A 12174-nucleotide genomic window follows, 5' to 3' on the forward strand; every position below is an offset into this window, starting at 1 on the left:
CTCCCGCTGAGCCAGGAGCCCTGTGTGGGGCTCGACCCCAGCACCCTGGGATCATGACATGAACTGAAGGCAGATGCTTAACCATCTGAGCCACCCAGGTGCCCCTCTTTGGAGGCTTTAAAGACTTTTTTACTTTGGATTTTTACAGTTTAATTATGATGTATCTATGTATGTATTTCTTTTTGTTTATCCAGGTTTACTGTTTCTTTAATATGGTTATTTGTGTCTTATTTGTTCTGGAAAATTCTCAGACATTTTTTTACCATTATTTTTGCTATTCTTGCTCTTCTCTCTTACAACTCTGATTAAACATTTGCTAAATCTTTTTTTGCTGAATCCTTCATATTAAAAGATATCCTTTACATGTCTATCTTTGCTACAGACTACAATGCACTTTCTGAATAATATATGCTGTTATATTTTCTAGTTCACTAATTTTCCTTTCTGCTGTATATCGAATCTACTGTATCCAATCTGCTTCAAAGTGAATCCACTGAGACTTAAATTTTATTTATTGTGTTTTTAATTTCAAGAAGTTATACTCATCCTATGGATAAAGAAGATGTGATACACACACACACACACAGACACACACACACTAGAATATTATGCAACCATCAAAAAACCCAAAAATCTTGCCATTTGCAATGACATTGGTGGAACTAGAAGGTATTATGCTAAGTGAAGTAAGTCAATCCGAGAAAGACAATTATCATATGATCTCACTAATATGAGGAATTTGAGAAACAAGACAGAGAATCATAGGGGAAGGAAGGGAAAAATGAAACAAGATGAAACCAGAGAGGGAGACAAACCATCAGAGACTCTTAATCTCAGGAAACAAACTGAGGGTTGCTGGAGTTGAGGGCGGGTGGGAGGGATGGGGTGGCTGGGTGATGGACACTGGGGAAGGTATGTGTTATGGTGAGTGCTGTGAATTGTGTAAGACTGATGAATCACAGACCTATACTTCTGAAACAAATAATACATTATATGTTAATAAAAAAAGAAGTTATACTCATCCTGTTTCATATATTCTGTTGATATTTTTCCATATTCTGTAGGTATTTTGAAGTTTATAATTTATTTCTTTGAATGTGGTAAGCAGTTATTTTAAAATCTGTAATTGGTAATTTCAACATCTGAAATTTGTGCAGGTCTGTTTCTGCTGTTTATTGTTTTTGCTGGTTCTCACTCATGTTGCCATGTTTATTGTGTGTATTTCTATTTTTAGCTAATAGTTGGTAATTAACCTTGTAAAATTAGCTTCGAGATGTCCTTAAGGTCTTAGATAGAAGTTCCTTCCACTAGAGTTGCTTTATTACTTACTTTTTCCTTGTCCTTGTAGGTACCACTAGTCAGGAAGCACCCCAAAGTAACTCTATAGCCTGGACCTAAACTATGATTCACCCAGGTGTAAACCTGAATGACAGCCCAACTGTGGACCCTACTTCTTACGCCCAGTTTTGTTTTTCCTAATTCTTATACTCTGCTTTTGCCACAGAAGTTTAAGAAAGTACCTTTCTGTTACAGTTTTGTGAGAAGTTTTTATTGAGTGTATTTTGTTCTTTGGTGTTTGGCTTTTTTGTTTTTTTTTAGTTGAAAAATATTTTTTATTACAGTAAAATATATGCATGTCCTAAAATTGACCATATTAACCATTTTTTAAAAATTTTATTATGTTATGTTAATCACCATACGTTACATCATTAGTTTTTGATGTAGTGTTGCATGATTCATTGTTTGCATATAATACCCAGTGCTCCATTCAGTACATGCCCTCTTTAATACCCATCACCAGGCTAACCCACCCCCCACCCTCTCCCCTCTAGAACCCTCAGTTTGTTTCTCAGAGCCCATAGTCTCTTATGGTTCATCTCCCCCTCCTAAACTCCCCTCATTTCCCCCCTCCTACTATCTTCTTTTTTTTTTAACATATATTATTTGTTTCAGTCAAAATGGCTAAAATTAACAAGTCAGGAAATGACAGATGTTGGCGGGAATGTGGAGAAAGGGGAACCCTTCTACACTGTTGGTGGGAATGCAAGCTGGTGCAGCCACTCTGGAAAACAGTATGGAGGTTCCTCAAAAAGTTGAAAATAGAGCTGCCCTACAACCCAGCAATTGTACTACTGGGTATTTACCCCAAAGACACAGATGTAGTGAAAAGAAGGGCCATATGCACCCCAATGTTCATAGCAGCAATGTCCGCAATAACCAAACTGTGGAAAGAACCAAGATGTCCTTCAATAGCTGAATGGATAAAGAAGATGTGGTCCATATATACAATGGAATATTATGCAGCCATCAAAAGGAATGAAATCTTGCCATTTGCAATGACGTGAATGGAATTGGAGGGTATTATGCTGAGCGAAATAAGTCAATCAGAGAAAGACATGTATCATATGATCTCACTGATATGAGGAATTCTTAATCTCAGGAAACAAACTGAGCATTGCTGGAGTGGTGGGGGTTGGGAGGGATGGGGTAGCTGGGTGATAGACAATGGGGAGTGTATGTGCTATGGTGAGTGCTGTGAATTGTGTAAGACTGTTGAATCACAGACCTGTACCACTTTAAATGTATAGTTCAGTAGTATTAACATTGTTGTGCAACCATTAAACCTCTCATTTAATATAATAAGAAAGTAAAGCTCAAGAGGCCAACTTGTCCAATGTCACACAGGTGATTGGTGGAAGAGCTCTACATTGTGCAGTCAGTGTTTTTCCTATTCATTCATTTTATGGATAGGAAAATCGAGTCCAGAAAGGCAAAGTGACCTTGACCATGTCAGGAGGAGGACTAGTAACATCTACAGATCTCATAGGCCAATGCTCTGCTTTCTCCACCTCACTACTTCAGACTGCCCCAATCTCCCTCACCATTTTCCTTTCTCAGTTCTTTCCACAGAAATTCCAGGCCTCTGTGCACTAAAATGTGAGTTTCACACAGCCAAATATCACCTAAAAATATATATCCTGAAATTGGTGCTTGGCAAGTGTCAAATCCATTGGCTGCGATATGTCTTCACACCAGACTTCAGTAGTTTGTCAGTTATGGATTAAAGACACTACTTGCCACCGTTTCCTACCACTGCTAAAGTTTTTCATGCATTGGTTTTGGCTGCAAGTCAAGTTTAAAGAATTGAGAGAGTAATTTAGGTTATTTGTAATACATTATACAAATTGAGATTAATTTGATTAAACATATGGTCATTTACATAACTAATAAATTATTGAACACTAAATTTGAAACTAATGTTGTACTATAAGTTGGCTAATTGAATTTAAACTCAAAAAATAAATAAAATTAAAATGATGTAACCCCCCCAAAAAAAGAAACTTGAGAAAATAGGACCTGTCTCATAATATGGTAGGTTTTTCCCAGTATGACGGCAGGATATTCACAAGATTCAAGCTGGTCAAAAAAAGGACACATGCCCACCAAGATTCCAAAGCAGGTCCATGATGAGGGTCAAACAGCATTCAGTATCTATGATTATGCTTTGCATTATACCTCTTGTTTTGTTATCAGGAAACTCTACTACACTTTGTCTTAACTAAAATATCTTTATCAGTTCCAACACGGATCATACAAATGTGTAAGCTAATATGAGCTAAAGGTTTGAACATGCCTTCTTCCTATAGTCCCAGATGCTGATAGGCTTTTAAACAAATACAAACAAGTTAAAATTCACATGTAATGAAACCTGGAAGTAAACCAAATACATTTCAAGTGGGGAATGGATAAGCAAACTATGGTACAATACACAATGGTGTATAGAAATGAGCTACTTATATAATGCATTAATATAAAACTTCAAAAACATTATGCTAAGTGAAATAAATGGGACTGTAAAGGCTGCCTACTATGTGATTCCATTTATGACATTTTTACAAAAGCAAATCTAGAAGGACAGAAATCAGATGGGTGGTTATGAGTGGACTGAGGAGGGTAGAAGGACCTGACTACAAAGGGGCATGGGCAAATTGTGGGGATGACTGAAGGGTTTTGTATCTTGATTGTTGTGGTGGTTACATGACTGTAAACACTTGTTAAATCTCACAGAACTGTGAGGGTAAATCTTACTGCATACACATTATACCTTAATTTTTTAAATGGGGGAAAAATCAATGAATATATCTGCATTCACTCTTTCAACCAATATTTACTGATCACCTACCATGTGCCGGATACTCTTAGGTGTTTTTTGTTTTTATGTGAAGTGATGAATGTGTCAATTATTTTGATTTTGGTAACCATTCCATGATGTATATGTATATCAAATCATCATATTGTACACCTCAAATATATACAATTATATTTGTCAACTATTCTCCAATAAAACTAGGGGAAAAAAGGTATCAGTAGGAATCTTACCAATAGCAGTTTAGACAATTTCACTGCCTAATTTTTATTAGGAGTATATTTTGAATTTTATCAAATGCATTTTTAATATATTGGAATAATTATATATTTTCTTCTTTAATATGAACTAAATTATATTTATTGATTTTTAAGTAACATACATTTATTTAATTCCCGAGATAAAATTATTTGAGCACAAAATATCTTTTTTATATGTTGCTGTATTAATTCTGCTAGTATTTTATTTAGGATTATTGCATCTATGTTCATGAATAAGATTGTGCTCTAATTTTTCTCTCTCATATTGTTCTTTAGGTATCACAGTATTTTATTTTATTTTTTTAATTTTATTTTATGATGTTATGTTAGTCACCACACAATATTTTGTTTTATTTTTTTTACTGAAATTCAGTTAGCCAACATAGAGTACCTCATTAGTTTCTGATGTAGTGTTCAATGATTCATTAGTTGTGTATAACATTGCCCCTTAGCCAATCTAATATTTTCACAATACATGTCACTTCATAACATACTATAGAATTTAATTGTATACTACATCTATTTCTAGTGTTAACCCCTTTCCAGAAAAATGTAAGCAATTTGAAGGCAGAGATTTGTGTTACATGTATATATTCAAGCACCCAAGTTCCTAGCATATCACAAACTTTCAATAATATTTTATGTGGTAATCATTTCACAATATATACATATATCAAACCACTTCTTTGTATGCCTCAAACTTATACAATATCATATGTCAATTATATCTCAATAAAACTGGAAAAATATCTTTAAATAAATGAGTTGAAGACAGAGATAGTGGCACAAATTACCTTATGATCAATTTTCACAAATATTTCATGCCCACTTGAAATGTGTGTGTATGAATCAATTTGTTACAGGGATTTGACTTTACACAATCTGGTCAAACAGTCTCTGAAAGAGTGTTGTCTTCTCATCTGATGTTAGAACTTGAAGTCTGCAGGGGAGGCAATTGGGAAGGAACGATGGAAATAAAGTGGGAGAAAGGAGGGACAAACTAGAAAGTGAGCTGGAACTTACATGGATGGACAGGAACCCATGTCAGATCTCACTACTCCAGGCATAATACTGTAGTATTCCACAGGAGAAACTAGTGCTCTTTGTCCTGAAGCTTAACATTTACCTGACTCAAGAGTTGGAGAAGCTGAAGGAGGATCCAGTGGAAGGTGAGAGCTGTTGGGCTGGCTGCTGTCCACACCAACAACAAGGTGAGCTAGCAGACGTGTAACATCTGGTGACTCTGAACTTTTGAGTGGAAAAACAGTATGGCTGCTTAGGTGGAATATAAGAAATAGCACAGAGAATCATAGGGGAAGGGAAGGAAGGGAAGGAAAACTGAATGGGAAGAAATCAGAGAGGAAGACAAATCATGAGAGAATCTTGACTCTGGGAAACAAACTGAAAGTTGTGGAAAGGGAGGTGGGTGGGAGGATCGGGTAACTGGGTGATGGGCATTAAGGACGGCATGTGATGTGATGAACACTGGGTGTTATATGCAACTAATGAATCATGGAACACTACATCAAAAACTAATGAACTACTGTAAGTTGGCTAATTGAATTTAAATTAAAAAATTTAAAAAAATATGACTGCTGCTTCCCTACCATCTTTCAAACCTCATGCAGAAATGTCTCATCTGGCCCACCCTAACCAGAAACACACAGGACCGGAAATTGTAGGATGTGTAGTTTAGCTTAGACAGTTTTAAACACAATCACAGCAGGATTATACAAATTTAAAGTTTCATATTTTCTTCATGCATTGTAAGTTTTATCATTATAAAATAACTGTCTTCATTTCTATAAATGCTATTTGCCTTAAGGTGTATTTAACCTAGTTTGACCGGATTTCTCTTGGTTAATGCTTACCAGTTACAAGATCAAGATGGAAGACTACTGCCATCCCAGGAGCCCCTGTGTATTCCTTCACAATCACAACTGGTTCCCTTCACCCACAGGCATCCACTACCTTGACTTTATAAGAGTAATTTCTTTCCTCTTGTTTTTCTCTTAAATCTCATAATGTGTTGACTTTCATTGATTTTTAATGTTAATCTATATTCCTAAGATGAATTCATTTTGGTCATTTTTATTTTTTATTTTAATTTTTTATTATGTTCAATTAGCCAACATCATTAGTTTTTGATGTAGTGTTCAATAATTCATTAGATGTGTATAACACCCAGCGCTCATCACATCTCATGCCCTCCTTAATACTCATCACCTGGCTACCCCATCCCTTCATCCCTCTCCCTTCTGTAACCCTCAGTTTGTTTCCCAGAGTCCAGAGTCCCTCATGGTTTGTCTACCTCTCTGATTTCTTCCCTTCCCCTATGGCCGTCTGTGCTATTCCTTATGTTCCACATATGAGTGAAACCATATGATAACTGTCTTTCTCTGCTTGACTTCTTTCACTTAGCACAATTCCCCCCCACCCCAGTTCCATCTATGTTGATGCAAATGGTGGGTATTCCTCCTTTCTGATGGCTGAGTAATATTCCATTGTATATATGAACTACATCTTCTTTATCCAGTCATCTATTGAAGGACATCTTGGCTCCTTCCACAGTTCGGCTATTGTGGACATTGCTGCTATGAACGTTGGGGTGCATATGCCCCTTCTTTACACTACATCTGTATCTTTGGGGTAAATACCCAGTAGTGCAATTGCTGGGTCATAGGGTAGCTCCATTTTTAACGTCTTGAGGAACCTCCATACTGTTTTCCAGAGTGGTTGCACCACCTTGCATTCCCACCAACAGTGTAGGAGGGTTCCCCTTTCACCACATCCTCGCCAACATTTGTTGTTTTCAATTAGCCATTCTAACTGGTGTAAGGTGGTATCTCATTGTGGTTTTGATTTGTATTTCCCTGATGCCTAGTGATGTTGAACATTTTTTCATGTGTTCGTTAGTTATTTGTATGTCTTCTTTGGAGAAGTGTCTGTTCATGTCTTCTGCCCAATTCTTGACTGGATTATTTGCTTTTTGGGTGTTGAGTTTCAGAAGTTCTTTATAGATCTTGGATACCAGTCCTTTATCTGTAATGTCATTTGCAAATATCTTCTCCCATTCTGTGGGTTGCCTCTTAGTTCTGTTGACTGTTTCTTTTGCTGTGCAAAAGCTTTTTATCTTGATGAAGTCCCAAAAGTTCATTTTTGCTTTTGTTTCCCTTGCCTTTAGAAGCATGTCTTAAAAGAAGTCACTGTGGCCAATATAAAAAAGGTTGCTCCCTATGTTCTCCTCTAGGATTTTGATGGATTCCTGCCTCACATTGAGGTCTTTCAACCATTTTGAGTTTATCTTTGTGTATGGGGTAAGAGAATAGTCCAGTTTCATTCTTCTGCATGTGGCTATCCAATTTTCCCAGCACCATTTATTGAAGAAACTGTCTTTTTTCCATTGGATATTCTTTCCTAATTTCTCAAAGATTAGTTGACCATAGAGTTGAGGGTCCATATCTGGGCTCTCTATTCTGTTCCATTGGCCTATATGTCTGTTTTTGTGCCAATACCATGCTGTCTTGGTGATCACAGCTTTGTAATATAGCTTGAAGTCAGGCATTGTGATGCCCCTAGCTTTGGTTTTCTTTTTCAACAATCCCCTGGCAATTCGGGGTCTTTTCTGGTTCCATACAAATTTTAGGATTGTTTGTTCCAGCTCTGTGAAAAATGTCAATGGTATGTTGATAGGGATTGCATTGAATGTGTAGATTGCTCTGGGCAGCATAGACATTTTCACAATGTTTATTCTTCCAATCCATGAGTATGGAATATTTTTCCATTTCTTCGTGTCTTCCTCAATTTCTTTCATAAGTGTTCAGTAGTTTCTAGAGTATAGATCCTTTACCTCTTTGGTTAAGTTTATTCCTAGGTATCTTATGGTTTTTGGTGCAATTGTAAATGGGATTAACTCCTTGATTTCTCTTTCTTCAGTCACATTGTTAGTGTATAGAAATGCAACTAATTTCTGTGCATTGATTTTGTATCCTGCTACGTTGATGAATTATCTACTTGCTTCTTTAATAATACTTTATGAAGAGTCACAGCACAGTTTTTTTTAAATCTTATCTATCTTTTTAAAAATGTTATATTAGTTTCTGACATAAACCATAGTGATTTGGCAATTATATGAATCACAAAAGATCACCACAATAAGTATAGTTACCATCTGTCATTATGCACTGTTATTAAAATGAATGGATAAAGAAGATGTGGTATATACATTCAATGGAACATTACTTAGACATAAAATAGAATGAGATCTTGCCACTTGCAACAACATGGATGGATCTACAAAGTATTATGCTAGGCAAAATAAGTCAGAGAAAAACAAATACCATATGATTTCACTCATATGTGGAATTTAAGAAACAAAACAAAGGAACAAAGGAAAAAAAGAGACCAACCGAAAACCAGACTGTTACCTATAGAGAACAAACTGATGGTTACCAGAGGGGAGGTAGGTAGGGGAAAGAGTTAAATAGGTGATTGGGATTGAGGAGTGCACTTGTTGTGATGAGCACTGGGTGTTGTATAGAAGTGTTGAATCACTATATTTCTCACCTGAAACTAATATTACACTATGTTAACTAACTGGAATTTAAATAAAAACTTTATTTTTTAAAGATTCTCTTTATTTGAGAGAGAGAGCATGAGCAGGGGGAGGAGCAGAGGGAGAAGCAGACTCCCCACTGAGCAGGAACCTGGTGTGGGGCTCTGTCCCAGGAACCTGGGATCATGACCTGAGCTGAAGGCAGATGCTTAACCGACTGAGCCACCCAGGCACCCCTTAAATAAAAATTAAAAAAAAAGTAGATAACTCACAGGGAAGAAAAGTTATCCCTGTTAATAATATTATATTACAGTCTATAATTACAGTCAATAATATTATAACATATATTTTAATCTTTTTATACTTTTCAGTTTGCCATCTTCTTTTTTTTATCGTTTACATTTTACAGTCTTTAATTAAGCACATAAAACTGTACTATTTAATATATTTCTCCATGAACTTTTTGTGAAATTCAGATCGCAGCATATCATTTACAAATCTTTTGTCTTTCTTCTGATCATCTACACCTTTTGCACAGTTCTTGAAAACAACATCATCATCCCACCTTCTTTTAACTTTGAAGTTGGCCTGAGGCTGGGATGGGCCAGTGAGATTAAGGAGAGGGTTTCCGCTCAAAATGTTTTCCATACGTATTCTTTCTTCTTCAGCTTTCTGTTCTTGTTCCTTCCTGGCCTGCTCTTCAGCTCTTTCTTTTTTAATTTTTTCTAGTTCTGCAAGAAAAGCTGCAGTATCATCATCATCACTCTCCTCTTCAAAATCTTCATCTTCATCTTCTTCATCTGTTAGAGGATCATCTGCATCAAGGTTGGCAGCAGGAATCTGGTCTAACCGAGGCTTCTTTGACACTGACGAGGAGGTTGTATGTTCTCGTGTTGGACGATCTCTATTTTGTTCTCTTGCAGCAGCTGGCTCTCTCTCTTCCAGCTCTCTCCTGAAGTCACGGTTGCGAACCTCTTCAGGGGCATCCTGAGTAGTTTGTCTATATTTTATCTTTGTATGAGAAGATAGGTCTCTACTTGAATACTGTTTTGAGAGTTGGCTCAAATAACCTTCTCCTTTTCCTCTCCCACCTCTCGTAGGTTCAAAAGTTGGCCTACCTGCTGTTGTCATCTTTTATGCTCCCAGAAACCTCTGCGCCCAGGGCCCTGCCATCTTCTTTTATAAGATTGTTATGTCTATTTTTATGAGTAAGATTGATCTAAAATTTTCTTCTGTAATCTTTTCTTTGTTCAGTTTTAGTATCAAAGTCATGCTAATCTCACAATTGAGTTAAGGCATGTTTTCTCTTCTACTATTGTTTTTTTTTTTAAACATTTGAATAAAGATTTATTTATTATTTATTTATTTATTTATGTTATTTATTTATTTAAATTTAAATTTTATTTTATTTTATTATGTTAGTCACCAAACATCACTAGTTTTTGATGTAGTGATCCGTGATTCATTGTTTTCGTATAACACCCAGTGCTCCATGCAGTACATGCCCTCCTTAATACTCACCACCAGGCAAACTCATCCCCCCACCAACCTCCCTTCTAAAACCTTCCGTTTGTTTCTCAGTGTCCATAGTCTCTCATGGTTCATCTCTCCCTCCGATTTCCCCCTCTTCATTTTTCCCTTCCCTCTCCTAATGTCTTCCATGCTATTCCTTATGTTCCACAAATAAGTGAAACCATATGATAATTGACTTTCTCTGCTTGACTTATTTCACTTAGCATAATCTCCTCCAGTCCCACCCATGTTGATGTAAAAGTTGGGTATTCATCCTTTCTGATGGCTGAGTAATATTGCATTGTATATATGGACCACATCTTCTTTAGCCATTCATCTGTTGAAGGGCATCTCGGCTCTTTCCACAGTTTGGCTATTGTGGACATTGCTGCTATGAACATTGTGGTGCATATGGTCCATCTTTTCATTTACCCTTTGGGGTAAATACCCAGGAATGCAATTGCTGGGTGATAGGGTAGCTCTATTTTTAATTTTTTGAGGAACGTCCACACTGTTTTCCAAAGTGGCTGTACCAACTTGCATTCCCACCAACAGTGTAAGAGGATTCCCCTTTCTCCACAACCTCTCCAACATTTGTTGTTTCTTGCCTTGTCAATTTTTGCCATTCTAACTGGTGTAAGGTGGTATCTCAGTGTGGTTTTGATTTGAATTTCCCTGATGGTTAATGATGATGAACATTTTTTCATTGTGTCTATTAGCCATTTGTATGTCTTTGGAGAAGTGTCTGTTCATGTCTTATGCCCATTTTTTGACTTGATCATTTGCTTTTTGGGTGTTGAATTTGAGAAGTTCTTTATAGATCTTGGAAATCAGTGCTTTGCCTGAAGTGTCATTTGCAAATATCTTCTCCCATTCCGTGGGTAACCTCTTAGTTCTGTTGACTGTTTCCTTTGCTGTGCAGAAGGTTTTTATCGTAATGAAGTCCCAAAGGTTCATTTTTGCTTTTTTTTCACTAGCCTTTGGAGATGTGTCTTGAAAGAAGTTGCTGTGGCCAATGTCATAGAGGTTACTGCCTATGTTCTCCTCTAGGATTTTGATGGATTCCTGTCTCACATTGAGAACTTTCATCCATTTTGAGTTTATCTTTGTGTATGGTGTTAGAGAATGGTCGAGTTTCATTCTTTTGCATGTGGCTGTCCAATTTTCCCAGCATCATTTATTGAAGAGACTTTTCTCCATTGCATATTTTTTCCTGCTTTGTCAAAGATTATTTGACCAAAGAGTTGAGGGTCCATATCTGGGCTCTCTATTCTGTTCCATTGGTATATATGTCTGTTTTTGTGCCAGTACCATGCTGTCTTGATGATCACTGCTTTGTAATATAGCTTGAAACCCAGCAATGTGATGCCCCCAGCTTTGTTTTCCTTTTTCAACATTTCCTTGGTGATTCAGGGTCTTTTCTGATTCCATACAAATTTTAGGATTGTTTGTTCCAGCAGTTTGAAAAATGTCATTGGAACTTTGATCAGGGTGACATTGAAGGTATAGATTGCTCTGGGTAGCATAGACATTTTTAAAAAATTTTTTTATTGTTATGTTAGTCACCATACATTACATCATTAGTTTTTAATATAGTGTTCCATGGTTCATTGTTTGTGCATAATACCCAGTGCTCCATGCAGAACGTGCCCTATTTAATACCCACAATGTTTATTCTTCCGATCCATGAGGATGGACTG

General features: G+C 36.6%; 1 pseudogene; it reads right to left on the bottom strand.

The window, feature by feature from the left end:
- Positions 1–9397: 9397 nt before the first annotated feature.
- LOC114208018 (spliceosome-associated protein CWC15 homolog pseudogene) lies at positions 9398–10206 on the bottom strand (annotated as a pseudogene).
- Between the last annotated feature and the right edge of the window lie 1968 nt (positions 10207–12174).

The sequence above is a fragment of the Eumetopias jubatus genome, unplaced genomic scaffold (assembly GCF_037043125.1).
Source record: "Eumetopias jubatus isolate StellerSeaLion01/CBP00866 unplaced genomic scaffold, mEumJub1_p1.0 scaffold_4, whole genome shotgun sequence".
NCBI classification, from domain to species: Eukaryota; Metazoa; Chordata; class Mammalia; order Carnivora; family Otariidae; genus Eumetopias; species Eumetopias jubatus.